General features: G+C 33.8%; 1 long non-coding RNA gene across 1 annotated transcript in view; it reads left to right on the forward strand.

Annotated features, from left to right (window-relative positions):
• Positions 1-14,539, forward strand: part of LOC135744703 (uncharacterized) — a 31,733-nt gene extending 17,194 nt beyond the window's left edge. Inside the window, exons 3-5 of the long non-coding RNA XR_010530810.2 lie at positions 13,169-13,249; positions 13,870-13,927; positions 14,049-14,539. This is a non-coding gene — a long non-coding RNA (uncharacterized lncRNA). The remainder of the gene's footprint in view (positions 1-13,168; positions 13,250-13,869; positions 13,928-14,048) is intronic.
• The last annotated feature ends 1,542 nt before the right edge of the window (positions 14,540-16,081 follow it).

Below are 16,081 nucleotides of genomic sequence, written 5' to 3' on the forward strand. Positions count from 1 at the left end.
TTGACAAAATTTAAATGACTAACGATCTTTCCCACTTATTTTGGCTTAAATAAAGATTCATTCGTTTTCATTCTTTATTAGAAACACGTAAATGTATCTACTTATTATATAAAATGCCCTATATTAATATGCATTGTCTATGTATGGCATTCGTTTTGTACATTTACAGGTGCACAAATATACTGGTTAATTTTGATTTCATTAAGACACCGTTGTGTTCTGTATTGACTGAGGCTCTGTACATTTTTTTGTAAATTTAATTAATGTATAACACTGTTATTAACGCTGTTGAGGCATTTTGCACTTCCAGATATCTATATGCACTTTTGTTCCTTTGCATATGAATTTAAGAAATTATGTTTAATTTATTAGTGTTTATAACATTCGTTTTAAGAAAAAATATGCTGTGCATGATTTGTTTATATTATTGGGGCTTTGTGCTGCGCCCTCTTGTGGGCTTTTAGGAGTATTTTCTCCAAGATAAAGTAGGTCTTTATAATTCGAATATAATACGAATTGTATTATTTTTCAAGGACGAATTTCGAATGTACTTGTTCAGCCATTTTGACATATAAAATTATATAAAATTTCCTGTCTGACCTCGTAGTCACTGTAGATAAAGCTCTTATCGTTGGTGACTTTAATATACACGTTGATAACCCAACATATACATTAGGATTAGCGTTTATGGATATTCTAAATTCTCTCGATATTAGACAAAACGTGACAGGGCCCACGCATACTCGTAGGCACACATTAGACTTAATTCTGTCACTCGGGCTCAATATTAATGACATCGAAATATCACCTCAGAGTGATGCAGTTTCTGACCATTACTTTGTGTCATACACTGTACTTCTAGATAGGATCACTCGATCCACAATATGCTACCGACTAGCCAGAACAATAATTTCCACCACTAAAGATAACTTTATTAGCACTCTTCCAGATCTGTCCCAAATGAAACATGTAGCAGATAACCCTGAAGATCTAGATATTGTAATAGAAAACCTGAACAGTATTTGTTCTAACACATTGGATGCCGTAGCTCCAATTCGATAAAGAGAATCCAAGAAAAAACGCCAGCTCCAAGATACGACCATCATACCGCAGCCCTTAAAAAGGCTGCTAGAAAAATGGAAAGAAATTATAGAAGCACAAAGTTAGAGGTATGGCGTGCAGCATGGAAAGAGAGTGTTAAACACTACAGACAGGCTATTAAAACCGCCAGATCTACGTATCTCAGCAATCTTATTAAAGAAAATCATAATAACCCTCGCTTCCTCTTTAGCACAGTTGCGAAACTGACTAGAAATAAAGAACAAACAGAACCCACTAATAAACTCCCACACAATAGTGACGACTTCATGAACTTCTTTACTAAGAAAATTATGATTATTAGGGAAAACATTGTAGGTACCCAAGCAGCCACCACTCTACCCAGTAATATATTTAACGCTAGCTTACCATACGAACATCTTGAGTCATTTAAACCTACTACAATAGAAGAGCTATCTAAATTAGTAACGTCATCCAAATCATCGTCCTGTATATTAGACCCCGTTCCCACAAAATTACTCAAAGAGGTATTCCCTGTAGTGTCTAACCCAGTACTAAATGTCTTTAACTCATCACTAGAATTAGGCAACGTTCCAACAGCTTTCAAAATAGCAGTTAATAGACCGCTCATTAAAAAACCACACCTTGACCAGGGAGATCTAAATAACTTTAGACCAATCTCAAATCTCCCTTTTCTTTCCAAAATATTAGAAAAAGTAGTGGCAAGCCAGCTACGCACATTCTTAGCAAATAATAGTACGTATGAAAAGTTCCAATCAGGATTCAGGCCCCACCATAGCACAGAGACAGCGCTGCTTAGAGTTACAAATGACCTTCTCCTAACATCCGATCGTGGCGAAATATCACTCCTTATATTATTAGACCTTAGTGCTGCCTTTGACACAATAGATCACACAATCTTACTTAATAGGCTAGAAAACTATGTTGGCATCAGTGGTCAGGCGCTAGCCTGGTTCAGATCGTATCTAATCAATCGCTATCACTTTGTTTATGTAAATGAGGAAGAGTCATATGACTCCCTGGTTAAATACGGCGTACCGCAGGGATCAGTTTTAGGTCCTATCCTGTTCTCGTTATATATGTTACCTCTATGAGATATTATCAGGAATCATAACATACAGTTTCACTGCTATGGAGATGACACACAGCTTTACATCTCCTCACATCCTAGCGAAACACACCAGTTTTCTAAGCTATCAGACTGCATCAGCGATATAAGTGACTGGATGGCACATAACTTTCTTATGCTAAACTCCAATAAGACAGAGATACTTGTTATCGAACCGCTACAAATATACTATGACAGATTACAAGTTGCCCATAGATGGCTGCACTGTGGTGCCAACCTCCACGGTTAAGAATTTAGGTGTGATGTTCGACAGCAATTTAGCCTTCGATAGCCATATCTCCAATGTCTGCCGCACAGCATTCTTCCACCTTAGAAATATCTCAAAAATATGCCATATGTTGTCTGCATCAGATGCAGAAAAGCTTATCCACGCTTTTTTGACCTCTAGAATAGACTATTGTAACTCGTTACTCGGAGGATGCCATGCAAATCAGGTAAACAAGCTTCAGCTAGTTCAAAGGCTTCTGCAAGAGTTCTTACTCGATCTAAGAAGTATGACCGCATAAGCCCAATTCTGGCATCTTTACACTGGCTACCAGTTAAATATCGCATACAATTTAAAATATTACTAATCACCTACAAAGCCTTAAATGGCCTAGCACCCTCATATCTTAGAGAATTATTATCAGAATACAATCCATCACGTGCATTGGGGTCACAAAATTCTGGACTCTTAATTATCCCTAAAATATCAAAAGTGTCTAAAGGTGGCAGATCCTTTTCCTACTTAGCCCCTAAGCTATGGAATGATTTACCAACCGACGTCCGAAAATCAGAGACAGTAGATAACTTTAAATCTAGACTTAAAACTTTTCTCTTTAACAAGGCATTCACATAGTTTGTTTTAGTAAGGGCACTTATCTAATAAATTAAAACCTTTTTTCGTCAACACTCCAAAGCATGGTAAATGTCATTAATACTCTTTAGTAATATACTGAAACTTTGAATTAGTTGTCGATTGAGTCTTTATTGCCAAATACGGTCGGTTTGCAATTTTGGCTTTTTTCCATAATCTTAAAATAGTATGTCATACAGAACCGTTTGCCACTGTACGTTAGTATTAACGACGGCAGTGGGGCCTCTGGCCTTAGTCAAACGAGTTCTGGCCCCATACATATACTCGGCCTGGGCCCAAAATTTTTTTCTAAAATCATCAACTATATGTTATACACTTAACCAGCAATAGTTAGCCTGTCCGGAACCGAGCTGACTAAAACCACATCCCTGTGACACTTGCTTTTTATGCGAACGGCCCCTACGCTAATAAGATTTTGTTTCTCTCTCCCTGTCTCGTCCTCGATCCCGAGGACAATGAGACAAACAGATCCAGTTCTGGTAAATGTGAAAGTCGGCACACTTCTGATCTACTGGCTGTTCTTCAACGTGATGTCCAGCTGATGCCTGACCAATGATCACCGGCAGAACCCGCTTAATCTCCGCTTAATCTCCTTCCGTTTCAATGTGTATATATATATATATATATATATATATATATATATATTTATATCCCAAGGGTTTTTTCCTCCTAGGACTTTTTTTAATTCCCCGGCTTAAAATCCGGGGTTTTTTTCTCCTAGGGGGTTTTTCAACCCAGGGAGTCAGCCTTTTTGGGCTTAACTTCTATACGTTACATTAGTAATACGTTTGCTTATAATGTTGATTTAGAGCCGCAGCAAATTTAGCTGCTTGTGCTTTCGTGTATTATGTTGTGCTATCTGTCGATCTTCTGTGCTTTTCACTGCATCTATTATGTAAAGCTGCTTTGATACAATTACCAAATTGTGAAAAGCGCTATATTAATAAAATTTTATTGAATTGAATGTAAAAAATTATCAAGTTTAATTCATGGCATTTTGTAATACTGCTTTTAAAGGGACTGTTCACCCAAAACATTCTGTTAAGTTGTTCCAAACCTGTATGAATTTCTACGTCACTGTGACGTCATCGCTCTAGCTGGAGGAAAAAAATAAGTAGGAACTCATAGCCGGCGCGCTAAAAGTTTGAGTTTTTGACTTTAAATGTCATCTTGTTGTGTTTTTGGCTCCCAGATTAGAAGGAACAGCACTTTTGGTTCAAAAATAAAGTTTTACCGGATCCCGGCAGACATTTCTTCACAGAAATCAAGAAGACAATTGTGGTTGAATGCAATACGGCGTACAGACTAGACGGAGACGATCATAAATAATACTTGTGTTTGCAGTGCACACTTCATATCAGGTAAAATAATCTATGCATATGTACTGGTGTGTTGGTTTTATCTAGTACAAATCAGCAAGTTTCTGTTTTATAGGTGAAAAGTCGCCAACAGCGCTATTGTTTAGCTTAAATGTTAAACAAACATACAGCGATAGATGTGTATGCCATCGTTTGAATAGTCTCTTAAAATAATCCAAATTGCTAATCATAGTTAGCCCAGTAATTCATATGTTGTCTAGAAAATATCTAAAACCTGGTTAAAATCGCAAGTTAATTTACAAAAATACCTGTCACGGTCCCGCAGAATCAGTGACTGTACATATTCGGACAGATCCGAAACTTCTTCTGAATCCATTTTTAATAAATCCCTCCTAAAACGTGCTAGTTTAAGCTTGTCAACATAGCCTCCAGCTAAGCCCTGCCCACACAAATACGTCACAATGTTTACCAACTGTAAAAGGGTCTATATAAGAATGTTTGTAACCAAGTGGTTCTACAGAACAAAGAAATGTATATAGGTTTGGAACAACTTAAGCGTGAGAAAATTACGACAGAATTTTTATGTTTGGGTGGACTAACCCATTAGAGAACTTTGTCACCTTTTTGTAAGTTTGCAGAGGCTCTTCTTCGAGGGGGCCAGGGCTATATTAACTGCTCTTCACTTCACGAGGAAAGAGAAAGACTAGCAATTCTGCTCTTCACTTCACTTGGTAAGTACAATACAGGTTTATATCTACAGTTTTATGTTGGTTTGGATTATAAAACTGTACAACAAGTGTTTCTTGCTTTCTTTAGAAATGTCAGGCATATGTGGTGTCTGCCATTTTTGCAAGTCTTAAATGATGTTTCATATAAAAAAGGTGGCCTTTACAAATCAGTCTTTTCTAACAAACATATAGGCCAAATGTTCGACATGTGGCATGAGCATACATGACAAATGTGTGCAAAAGAATCAGGAGACTGCTCTTTGTTTGTTGTGCAAAGGTAGACATTTTTTATTACATATATTTTACACATACTTTTTTATACTTGGTGTCAAAAAAATTGCCCTGATGCATTTTCTTATTATATTTTTTAGTACAAACTGAAACAACATCAGAAGATAAAGAAAACAAACAAGCAAGCAAGCAGGTAAGGCTTATAGAGTTTATAGGCTGTATTTTTTTGTTTAAAGGGACCTGGGCTGGGTTCCCTGAAACCTTCTGAGTTGTTAGTAGTTCCAAAGTTGTACCTTAAGCTGTACCTTATCGTTAATACGTGTTTCCAGAAATGTTCTTAGTTACATATCGCAAGTCATTCGTTCAGAAGGTTGGTCTGGAGCACTCTTAGCTATACCGTATCCCACTTGACTCCGCTAGGGGCCATGACTGTGATAAAAGCATGTGTAGATTGCAGTCTATATAACTAAATAACTGTAAAAAAAAATGGTTGAGTACACTCCGTGTTCAATTAAGCACTTTTTTATTTAAAGAACAAAACATTCACATAATTAGACATTATTACACTGATGGTTGTTAGATTTTTAATTATGTTTTTCAAAGGAACATCAGCTGCGAACAGTGCTGGGCAGTAGCTTCACTACAAGTAGCAAAGCTAGTAGTTTAACTACATTTTTCAGTAGCTTGGCGGTAGTTTAGCTGCTTTCTAAATCAAATAGCTTTTCAGTAGCTAAGCTTCTTTTTTGACCAAGTAGTGAGGTAGCTTCCACAGAAGCTACAATTTTCCAAACATTTCTGAAGTCGTCCTAAATTTGAGAATAAGCACGTCATTTGAATCGACACAGGACGTCGTTTGTACCGTATTTTCAAGTTGTGCAGCCTTCATTCATACAAAACATTACCACTCGCATTCTGTGAAGACTCGTGATCTACCTCTGACTGGGTTATGTCACCAAGCCAAGCTAATATAAAAACATGTAATAAATATTACAATTGAAACTATTAATAGAATGTGCTTTGGCGATTACATCAGTTTAAACGAATCCACCCCACAAGACTATTATTATAAACACGTTCCTCGTCTAAAAGGGAGAGAAGGTGGTGTAGCTACAGTATACAACAAAATGTTCAAAGTAAACCATAAATCCGAACTAAAATTTAATTCGTTTGAAATAATACTGTTAAATATGGAAATAACTGATCGTAACAACAAACAGCTTTCGTTCATTTTAGCTACCATATATATACCACACAGATTTTCTTAAAGAAATAGCAGACTTCCTATCTGAGCTTACAGTCACTGTAGATAAAGCTCTTATCGTTGGTGATTTTAATATCCATGTGGATAACTCTAAAGATGCATTAGGACGTGCGTTTATCGATGTTCTAAATTCTCTCGGTATTAAACAAAACGTGTCAGGGCCCACGCATACTCGTAAGCACACATTAGACTTAATTCTGTCACTCGGACTCAATATTAATGACATCGAAATATCACCCCAGAGCAACCCTGGTGAAAAAATAGTATGCTAAATATATTTAATTTTGATATACTTAAGTATACTTGCAGTCACACTAATGACCAGTATACTTAAAGTGTGCTATTGATTAGTTTATTTAAAGAGTGCTATTTTGGAACAATTAATTTTGTACTTAATATATTTTAGTTGTATATTAATTGTAAGAGAGTACAACTTTAAGTGTATTTAGTGTACTTTTGTGTGCTAAAGTGGAACAACTTTAAGTGTATTTAGTACAATTTAAGCACATGACTGTGTTTGTGCTAAATTCATGCTTGATAAGTGGATTTAGAGTGTGTTTTATTTATGTTAGGAGTACATTACAAATGTATTATGAGTGTCTTGCAAACATACAATCAGTATACCTTAAATAGACTGTTTGCGTACATTCTATTTATTTTTGGCCAATCCAAAATTCTAAAAACTGCCCTGGTGAAAAATGAATATGCTAAGTATATTACATTTTGTGTACTATTACATACCTGCACCTAGACTAGTAATGAGTATACTTCAAGTGCGATAATGATTAGTTAACTTAAAGAGTGCTATTTTGGGAATAGATTACTTCAGCTGGTAACATAACCAAAATAATTTTTTCCAAATAAATAAAAGCTGATTAAAACAGTCAAAAACAATTCATTTTAAATATATTTAAAATATAGTTTTATTCACAGCATTCAAAGTGTACAGTATTTGCCTATAAATTTAACAATTACTCATTGAAGAATGTCAAGATGATTGAGTTTTCAACGTCTTTCCCTCCCAAATCAACTTTAGTCTGGCAGGTTTTGGTTCAGCCTAAGGAAATCTGAAAAAGAGAGACAATAAGCTCAATTAAAAAGTGTTTAATATTAAAACATTACATTTATTTAAGACTTACTGTATTAAATCTATAGTTTACTGGCAGAGATTGTATAGCAGATATATTTTTACCTAAACTAGAGCTTGACTAAAATGTCATCATATATATTAAGGGGCGGTTTCCCAGACAGGAATTAGACTAGTCCTAGACTAAAATAAATGTAAGAGCTGTCCAAACTGAAAACAACTTGCTCTGACATATCTTAAAATACATCAGTGCCCTTCGTTTTACATCATAATGCACATAAGTAATGTTTTTTGTAAGGCATGTTTGTTAAAACTATCCTAATTAAACTAAGGTCTAGTCCTGGATAAAGCCAATCCCTGTCCGGGAAACCACCCCTAAGAGTTTTCATTATAATGACTTGCCTATATGGGCTGCAAAATCCTCCTTACATAAAATACTTCAGCTCCTAAAGAAAGATTTTATTGTATTACATTTAAATGTAAAACTTGTCGGAAAGAAAATGCAACAAGCAGACAATTGGGTGGTTTCCTGGAAAGGGATTAGCTTAAAACAGGACTAGGCCTTAGTTTAATTAAGAAATATAACTAGTTTTAAAAAACATGCCTTAATAAAAACATTACCTGTGTGCATTTTGAGGCAAAACAAAGGACACTGATGTATTTTAAGATATGTCAGTGCAAGTTGTTTTCAGTTTGGACAGCTCTTACATTTATTTTAGTCTAGGACTAGTCTAATCCCTGTCCGGGAAACCGCCCCAATATGTATAGAACGTTAAGCTTGATTTACTACTACGAATGAATTATTATATCTTAAGAGTTTAAAATGACTTACCATTAGCTGCAAAGTCCTCCCTACAAATGTCTTTGAAAAACTTTAGCTTCTGAGGAAAGAATGCAGCATCATTAATACTGAATACAGTGAGGTAAAAGCCTTACAACCTCTAAACAGTCAATAAATGGTTAACTTTCACGCTACATTAAAAAAACAGATTTTCTGACGCTACCTTTATTCATTACATATACATACACACCAATACATATATTTAACAAAACAATCGGGTGTACTAATTCGATATAACAGGCTAACAGTGCTATCTTTCAAACCTTTAACATTAGCTATAAGCTAAGCTAAGCTACACAGCAGCTTATCACTAATAGCGAGTTAACGTTAGACACCGCGTTATTGACAACATTTCGCATTCGAAATATGATAGTCTACTGATAAACTTCAGAATGGTCAAACGATAATCAAATATGTTAAATTTAAGATATTTTAACGTACCCATGGGACTGAATCCGTCTGTCTTGAACGACTGGTAAAAATCAAAATACGTGCGTCGTGACGTCATCCCACACGTCAGATGCATTATTCAAATCTCAGAATTCACTTTTCTCTGAAATGCATTTACGAAAACTGTTTAAGTTAATTAATGTGTACAGCTGAAAGCGGTATGCAATTGATTCAAAAACTATAAGAAAACAAATACTCATATTCCCCTTACGAAAATGAACCATGTTTTTTTTGTGGTAAAAGTTTAGTAACCATGTTTTTTTTTTGTGTATTGATTATTATTAGCAAAACCATGGTTATTTTGTGGTAAAACACAGTTAATTGGTTTATCCAATGCTTGACTATAGTGAAGTTAAAGTGTACCTTATTATGTTAATAGTATATTACAAATGTATACATCTACAATATCAAATGTAACTGAACATACTGCTCTCTCGTAATTTTAAGCCCACATTATTTCTCCATAAAATAAATAATATACATTTGTACACCCCATATACTTTCAAAATGTGCTTAAAATATACTGTTTCTAAAGAATACTAAATAATGTATTTTAGAAATATGCTGTCAGTGCATTATTATAATGATAACTTTAAGCATACCGATAAAGTATACCTAAAATACATTTTAAAATAAGTTTAAATTTAGTATACTTTAAAAATTGCACAAAACTTTAACTTTAAGTATATTTTTCCAAAGTATACTTTTAGAAAATATACTAAAGTATAATTATTTTGAAGTATGTTAAAAGTTTAATTGTAAAAAATATGTGCAAATATGTTGTAAGCATACTTTAAATATGTTTAAAGAAAGTACATTTCTTTGTAAGTATATTTGTAATGTACTATTGCAAAGTTAAATATACTTGAAATACAATAAAGTATATTTGTTTTTCACCAGGGAATGCCGTTTCAGACCATTGCCTTGTGTCATACACAATACTTCTAGATAAGACCGCTCAGTCTACAACATGCTACAGATTAGCCAAAACAATAATTTCCACCACTAAAGATAGCTTTATTAGCACTCTTCCAGACCTGTCTCAAATGAAACATGTAGCAGATAACCTTGAAGATCTGGATATTATAATAGAAAACCTGAACAATGTTTGCTCTAGCACGATGGATGCCGTTGCTCCCATTCAAAGAAAAAACGCCAGCTCCATGGTATGACCATCATACTGCAGCTCTTAAAAAGTAGCTAGAAAAATGGAAAGAAACTACCGAAACACAAAGTTAGAGGTATGGCGTTCAGCATGGAAAGAGAGTGTTCAACACTACAGACAGGCTATTAAAACCGCCAGATCTACCTATCTCAGTACGCTTATTAAAGAAAATCATAACAAACCTCGTTTCCTCTTTAGCACTGTTGCTGAAACAAACAACAAACAGAAACCAATAGTAAACTCCAACACAATAGTAACGACTTCATGAACTTATTATGTTTATTAGGGAAAACATAGAAACCATGCAAGCAGCCACCACTCTACCCAATAGTACATTTACCACTAGATTATCATACGAACATCTTGAGTCATTTAAACCTACTAGAATAGAAGAGCCCTCTAAATTAGTAACGTCATTTAAATTATCGCCCTGTATATTAGACCCCATTCCCACAAAATTACTAAAAGAGGTATTTCATGTAGTGTCAGACACGGTACTGAATATCTTTAACTCATCGCTAGAATTAGGATACGTTCCAACAGCTTTCAAACTAGCACTTATTAGACCGCTCAATCTCAAATCTACCTTTTCTTACTAAAATATTAGAAAAAGTAAAGGCAAGCCAGCTACGCACATTCATAGCGAATAATAATACATATGAAAAGTTCCAATCAGGATTCAGGCCCCACCATAGCACAGAAACAGCGCTGCTTAGAGTTACAAATGACCTCCTATTAACATCCGATCGTGGTGAAATCTCAATCCTTATATTACTAGATCTTAGTGCAGCCTTTGACACAATAGATCACAGAATCCTACTCAATAGACTAAAAAACTATGTTGGCATCAGTGGTCAGGCATTAGCCTGGTTTAGATCGTATCTAACCAATCGATATCACTTTGTTTATGTAAATGAGGAAGAGTCCTATCACTCCCCCGTTAAATACGTCGTACCTCATGGATCAGTTTTAGGCCCTATCCTATTCTCGTTATATGTTACCTCTAGGAGACATTATCAGGAAACATAACATAAGGTTTCACTGCTATGCGGATGATACCCAGCTTTACATCTCGTCACATCCTAGCGAAACCCACCAGTTTGCTAAGCTAACAGACTGCATTAGTGATAGTAGGGACTGGATGGCACATCCCAGGTCAAAAAGACGTAGTATTTAATGTATTAAAAATATACTTAAAATACAAATAGTATGTTTATAATACATTTGTATTTCCAACATACTTATTTGAAGTGTATTAAAAATACGTTAAATTGCATTTAAACGTATTTTTTAAAAGTATACTAGAAGTACACTGGTAATAAATATATACTTAATTACATTTTTAAGAAATATGCTAAACTTAAGAATATTTTTAATGTATTTATATTAAGTGTACTAGAAGTACATTGGTAATAAATATATACTTAATTACATTTTAAAGAAATATGCTAAACTTAAGAATATTTTTAATGTATTTGTATTAAGTGTACTAGAAGTACATTGGTAATAAATATATGCTTTATTACATTTTTAAGAAATATGCTAAACTTAAGAATATTTTTAATGTATTTGTATTAAGTGTACTAGAAGTACATTGGTAATAAATATATGCTTTATTACATTTTTAAGAAATATGCTAAACTTAAGAATATTTTTAATGTATTTATATTAAGTGCACTACGTATGCTGGTAATAAATATATGCATAATTACATTTTTAAGAAATATGCTAAACTTAAGAAAATTTTTAATGTATTTATATTAAGTGTACTAGAAGTATGCTGGTAATAAATATATGCATAATTACACTTTTAAGAAATATGCTTAACATAAATGTACTTCTAGTGAAGTTTTAGTATATTTGGATAAAACATACTTTTTTCAAAACATGATTCATTAATTGTAATAAGCTAACATTGAACTTTCCTCAAACATTTCAACATTATATCATTCCGATTGCATAATAAACTATTTTTTCAAAGATTTGCTTAAAATCTTACGTTTGCTAGTGTTTATGTTCAAACAACACACGTGACTAAACCTGATTGGTTGTTGTCATAGTAACACTATGACTATTTAAAGTGCTATTTAAAGCTGTAGTTGTTCAGTGAGTTCAGTTCACGAGGTTCATGCGGTTGCTTGCGTTAAACGTATAAACTGTTAAATTAGATGGCGACTCTGCATTAAACGTATTTATTTAATTAATCGGCGATCGTATTTCACCAGAGGACTAAGATAAAACAACTCAATTTAAAATGTGAGCAGTTTTAGTGGATCTGACGTCGAGGGAAAAAGTATTTCGCTTTTTGTTTGGAGATGAACGAGACAACACGAGGGTGAGTGATGACAGATTTTCGCATTTCTTTATTAAGTTAACTATTAAATAAGTAAACATTACATTACATTTAACCCAGCTTTTTTATGTAACGTTATGTCTGTGTTGCGTGTGGTAATTTGAACATCTTTATTTTCTGACTAACGTTAGGCATTTCTCTTAAGCATTTCAGAAATCATTAAAACCTTTCTTTTTTTTTAGCACAGCGACATAAATATGACCAACCAGATCCCAAGTAGACAGGAACAAATGAAGATATAGCACATAGAAAGACTTATTCTTGGTGGTAAGTTTGTTGTTGCTATTTGTTTTCACGTTTAAGTTTTTCTAATGTTTCTCTTGCAACGCTAACGTTAGTTTAAATTGAATGTTTGAGCTGTCTTACCTGAAAATACCATGATATGACCATATGGTTATTATAACTCCAGTAATGTTCAATGGCTAATGTTTATATTAGTTCAATCTTGACAACCTTATTGTCTTTTTGTTTATTTTTAAATGTATTTCTAATTACATATGGACACAAAAATGACATTGTAAGAAGGGATACTTTTATTAGAGATTGTAAAACAGCCGAGGCTGGGTTTGATTATATTATATTGTCTTAAATATATTGTACTCGGGGTAAATAATTCTTAAAACGAAAACAAATCATTAATCATCATTTACCTGCCTGTTGTTTTTCAGATCAACTGCTATTGACATTTTTGAATCGGGACAATTGTGGAGTGATTCGGAAGAAAAACGTTTGCAACACATCCATTCCAGGTGGCTAATTTCTGTCCTTTTGAATTATTCTTGTAAAAACCGTTTGTTTTTATTGTAAAGCTGTAAGGGACTTGGCCTAGTCATCCTTGCATATACCATTTGGCAGGGCACCAGACTAACTTTTTTTACTAGGAGCACAGTGGCCCCCAACTGAAAATTTTAGAGGCGCAACCAGAAAATTAAGGGGCACACATGGTAAAACAACATGCTAACCAAATATTCACATGTCTACTAATTTATACTGTATTACTAATAAATACTTTAATTATAGATTCAGAAAGTACAATGTACTTTTTCAAATTCAGTGTCAAATCACAAAAAAAGGTCAAATTTGCTGGTCACACATGTGCGACCGGATGTAAAATTCAGTGGCACACTCTCAAATTTTGGTGGCCACCATTTGATAGCAGTCTGGAGCCCTGTTTGGCATCATTCTGATTTCCTTAAATCTCATTAAACAGAGGTGAACCTTAAGTTTGCAAGACCACAATAGACAAACAATGGAAAATGATCTAGGTTCAAATAAAACACAATTATCAATGTAAAACATATCCTGTAATACACACAGGTTGTTTTATTTCATGAGCCTGTTCTAATCCTATCTTCATTCCCACTTGTAGAGTGCTCTGACAGATAAAACTGACACACTTGATGAGGACACAGTCAAAGCTTTAAAAGGTAAACTGAGAAGTTAACAAAACTTCCATACATGCATATCTATGCCAATTTATTTTAAACATGGATAGCCAAATGTTCATTCATTATTGGTTAATTGGTATATTTTGTTTCCTTTTCACAGACCGTGTGATAAAGCAGTCTTCAATTACTACGGTGTCTGAATTGCAAGAAGTGACCCTCCACTTAAACATGTGATATCTAAACTGTTTTGTGTTTTAGTTCAGCTTTTTATAGGTTTATCTTAAGTTGGTTAAAGGCGGAGTGCACTATTTTTGAAAGCCAATGTTAACATTTGAAATTACCTAAACAAACATGCCTCTACCCCAATAGAATCTGGACCTTCTTTTGATAGAGCCACCACACACATACGCAACCCCGGCAAGGATGTCGGTTAGTAGACACACCCCTTACTGCTGGTTGGCTACAAGTGTGTTTTGGTAGTCGGCCCAATTTCCTTTTCCAAAGCGTTTTTCAAACATTGTGCACTCCGTCTTTAAATTGCACTTAAAACATTTTTTTTCAGTAACTTTTTATGCAGAGAATTACATTATGATTATTATATAATCATTGCTTATGAATATTTAGTGATTGCATATTCATAGTGTACTTTTCATTAATACATTTAATGTTAATGTTGTACAATTTGATAGAAGTAGCTCTGTAATTGCATTTATATGATATTTATTTTATATTCTTTCTCTTTGGTCAAGAGATTATGTATGTCTCTGTGCTTGATTAATTTACTTTAGATATTTTTGTAATGTACACAACACAATATGAAGTATATTAAATTGTTCTGTATTCAAAATATGTGTATGTGTCTTAATATTTAATGATTTTAATATAACATTTTAAATATTAAAAACAGCTTTATAATAAAATAGTAGTGTGATGCTAATACATTTCTATTAATGTAATGCTAGTATATTTCTAATATGCTGAAGTACTATTAAAGTGTTCTTAAAGCACAGTTAAATTAAGCTTTAAATGTATTCTAACTGTATTTTTAAGTGTATGAGAAGTGCATTTCAAATGAATTTTAAAGAAGTACACTTAAATTGCACTAAATATATTTGAAGTTGTTCCAATTTAACACAATTTCAATATATTAAATATAATGAAAATAGATTAAAATTGACTTTAAATATATCTTGAAATGCATTTAATATATTTGAAGTGGGTTCAATATAATACATTTAATCAAGTTCAAGTTCGTTTATTTATAAAGCACAGTTTCACACAGTCAGACGACTGCCCAAAGTGCTGTACAATGCAAAACAGATCAAGGTACAAATAAACAATATTAAAAATAAAAAAGAAAAGTTATTTAAATAAAACAACAGTGGAAACACACAATTTTAGTGCGTGGCTTCCAACAATAGTAAGTGCAATTCCTATGCACTCACGATAGATCACAACAAGCAAGGCTGTAAACAAAACTTAAAAACTAAACGTGATCATCAGGGAAGGCGAGGGAAAAAAGATGGGTTTTTAAAAGCGATTTAAAAATCCCTAAAGAGGGAGCAGTTCTAATATGTAAAGGTAGGCTGTTCCACAGCCTTGGGCCTGTGATGGAGAAAGCTCTATCACCTCTACGTTTTAACCTGGATGAGGGAATCGTTAGTAAGTTTTGGCTTCCAGATCGGAGTGCTCGGGTGGGGTTGTGAGGAGAAATGAGTTCAGATAAATAGCTGGGCGCAAGACTGTGTAGACATTTATAGACAAATAAAATTATTTTAAAATGTACGCGGAACTGGATCGGTTAATATGCATTTAGTATAGTAGCTTTTAAATATATTAAGTATGTCCCAAAAAATACTATTTAAAAATATTTCTTTTTCACCTGGGATAACTTTCTTATGCTAAAGTCCAATAAGACTGAGAAACTTATTATGGAACCAAATCGCTCCAAACATAATATGTCAGATTACACGTTGCCCAAGGATGGCTGCACAGTGGTGCCATCTTCCATGGTTAAGAATTTAGGCGTAATGTTTGACAGCAAACTATCTTTCGATAGTCATATCTCCAACGTCTGTCGCACAGCATTCTTCCATCTTAGAAATATCTCAAAAATACGCCATATGCTGTCTGCATCAGATGCAGAAAAGCTTATCCATGCTTTTATGACCTCTAGAATAGACTATTGTAACT

The sequence above is a fragment of the Paramisgurnus dabryanus genome, chromosome 5 (genome assembly GCF_030506205.2).
Source record: "Paramisgurnus dabryanus chromosome 5, PD_genome_1.1, whole genome shotgun sequence".
NCBI classification, from domain to species: domain Eukaryota; kingdom Metazoa; phylum Chordata; class Actinopteri; order Cypriniformes; family Cobitidae; genus Paramisgurnus; species Paramisgurnus dabryanus.